We start from the raw sequence: 3,455 nt of genomic DNA, 5'->3' as shown, positions 1-3,455 counted from the left end.
GTTATGCATTTTATGTGTGATATGTGTTATTTTATGTAATATTTAGACCGGACCGGAGGGTCCAACGAGTAGTGAGACCGGAGGGTTCTCACCGAGACCAGAACAAAGGGTCCAACAAACCGTGGGACTGGAGGGTCCCACCGAGACACATCGACCGGAGGGTTCTACATAGTTATAGCCTCGAGTGGCTAATATGTGTATGTGGTATTTTGGGGAACTCACTAAGCATTCGTGCTTACCATGTTATGTGTTATGTGTTTCAGGTACTTCTGAGGATCGAGGAAGGCACTAGCTGGATTGTACACACACAACTGAGCCGGAGTTATGTTTATGGATCCTGGATTGTGGATAAATGTTTTGAAAACTATGTTGTTTGGTATTTGGAGTTTTGATAAATTTGACATATGTTTTCATGATAATTAAGAATGAAAATTTTGTTAGAATTTTCATGATGTTACAAAATCTTAATTGTAGATGAACTTCTTCCCCAATACTAACAATTTCCTGTTAAAAAAGGAACAAAGAAAATTCAAAATATAGTTAAATAAGCCTCAATTTAAAAGATAAATAGCAAGAAAATTCATTGTTTGAATTTTTGTAACGCTTTTGGTCCGTGTTCCAAGTGAAACACTATATTACACTTTATCATATTTTTCTTTATAAATATGTGTTATAGTTTTTAAATTTTATATCATTATTATATTGTACACTGAGTAGGAAAAGCAATACGAAAGGCCGATAGGGCAAGGAGGAGAAGGTGATATAGTCAACTACTTAGAGCAGGAACCAAAACCGTTATAAAAACCTCAATAAAGGTCTAAAATTGCAAAACAGGAAACTTTATGGACCAAAAATGAAAATAAGCTAAACTCAAAAACCAAAATTGTAATTTACTTTAAAATAAATATTAATTTAGTGAAAACTACATACCTTTGAAGATCAGGTAGGTTCACTAAGGAATTCTCATAGTAGCATGTCATCAGTCATATACTATACTGGAGTACTATTTTTTCATAAGTAGAATCTTAAAAGCGTATAAAATAGACAACATGAAAGCATAAACCAAAATAGTTTCAGGATACTGCAAATCACTTAGGAAAATGTATTTGTTGAAAAATCCCAAAAAAGAGTTTCCAATTATGCATTTGGAATATTGACAACATAAGTTAAAACAAAGCACATACCCCATGACCAACTTAATTAACCATCTCAATCACTGTACACCCCAAGCTCATAATATTCATGGTATAAATGTAACTTCCATATCCACATCTTTTTTCAAAACAGCTTGCAAAACCTTACATAAAAGTGATGAAGATTATAATTATAAACAGGAAGGGTAAATTATGTAATTTCAAAGAAATATATGTAGAGCCATCCGATGTGGACTATTCTTTAAGGAAAGATAATTTGAATGTGGAGAAACCTTTAAACTCACAAAGGGGATAACTCTTAGGACATAAGAAAGAAAGTAAAGAGCCTTTTTTCATCGTTTTTTGAATTTTAACTAGGAAAGAATCCCCGTAAAAGCGGGGTTAGATAAGAAAAATCAACAAATAATAAAGAATTAATTTATAATAAAGAATTTAGTTATATAACAAAAATCAAGAAATGACTTACATCATCTTTCATATTTTGTGAATCATGTCTGTTTGTTTTAACATAACCTGGATCTTTACTACAAAAACCAATAAACCACTCGGAAGTCGAAATATTAAAATTAAATATCCAAGAAATAAAAAGATAAATATCTAAAACAAAGTATATGACATACCAACTACACCAATAAAACAGCACAAATCCTGCACTTGTCAATAGTACATGAATCCATGCAATAATTGCAGAAGCAGCTGTCATTTTAGGTAAATTTGAAGCTGCAAGTTCATAAAAATAAATTATAAAAACTAACTTGAGTTACAAATATGAAATATATAGTATCAAAAGATTAGAAACATATCCATAATAACAAAATTAATATAGGTCAAAATTAGCACAAATACTACACATAAAAGTGCTGATGCTAATCCTAGTTTTGAAAGTATCACTATGGTACTGTTTCCATCCTAACGTGTATCCGACATCCTCCTAGCATTCGTAACAACCCACCATTCTCAATTCAATGAGAGTGAAAAAAAATTATTTCGATCCTTATGTATATATATATCCTCTATTCCCTCAAAGGCATATTTATAAGCTAATAATTAAATTATAACATGAGTATTAAGTGATCTATGCTATTATAACTTAATATAGGTAAATAGTTTAACGTTTAAAGCAATAAAGTAGACTCGAAAGGAGTTCACGGTCTAGAATTAACTCCAAATGGGAGTTTACGACCATGAATTCAATAGCAAAGTGTGTTCACGGTCCAAAATCAATCAATATGGGAGTTCACGGCCAAGATGAATTGAAAGCAAGGAGTTCACATCCAAGTATGACCGTGAACACCCCCTTAATGGGCTGAAAACCCCATTCTAAGTCCATTTGCGAACCCTAAACACCAAGGCCCAATGTCACTTGGACCGTAAACACCCCATATATATATATATATATATATATATATATATATATATATATATATATATATATATATATATGTTTTCACCCATGAATCACTTCATTTCCCCACTTTTCAACCGTAAACCACTCCAAAATCCTCTCAACTACCATCCTTGAACAACCCCATTTTCTCTCAACCTTTAAGAGTTTACGTCCAGAATCTTCAAATCTTCCCAAGATCCAATCGTAAACCCATAAGGCTCAACCATAAACCCCTATTTTCCAATAAAAGAAATCAATTTGCAACATTCCAATTAATTTTTTAAGTATCCCTTGCAAGTATCCCTTGCATAATTAATTTATTATTTAACTCATTATTTAAATTATTATATTATTAATTTAAAGATGACACCGACTATGAGTTCATACCCCTACATTATCAATGTTTTAAAAATTTTAGGGGGGGGGGGGGGGGGGGAGAGTACAATTAAAACACAAGGACCTTTGTGTTTATTCAAACATTTTAAATAGTCTTTAAAACCTTTGCAATTGTTTCAAGCCAAGTGTTCCCTACACTTCCTAAAAATATTTCATATACTTTTAACCCTTTTGTAATATAGCGAGCATAAGGGTATACTGCTTTCATACAAATGAATTGCAAATGTTTTCATTACGCTAAAGAACATTACATTTAGACTATGATCGGTATAATTTTAGATGCACTACACTACTTCGCTAAGTACAATACATTAAACAAGAACATACAAACAAACTATAATAAGTATAGTTTGGGTAACACTACTCTAATACATGAACACAAGTATACAGTACTGAAATAATTATTAGAGTAAATTAGATGAATGGTCCCTATGGTTTAGGATAATTTACGTTTTTGGTCCTTAACTTATTTTTTAACTCGGAGGGTCCTTACTGTTTGTTTTTGTTGCGCGCTTGGT

The sequence above is a fragment of the Lactuca saligna genome, chromosome 4, assembly GCF_052625555.1.
Source record: "Lactuca saligna cultivar CGN05327 chromosome 4, ASM5262555v1, whole genome shotgun sequence".
NCBI classification, from domain to species: Eukaryota; Viridiplantae; Streptophyta; class Magnoliopsida; order Asterales; family Asteraceae; genus Lactuca; species Lactuca saligna.
Note: the sequence above shows the minus strand (reverse complement) of the source record.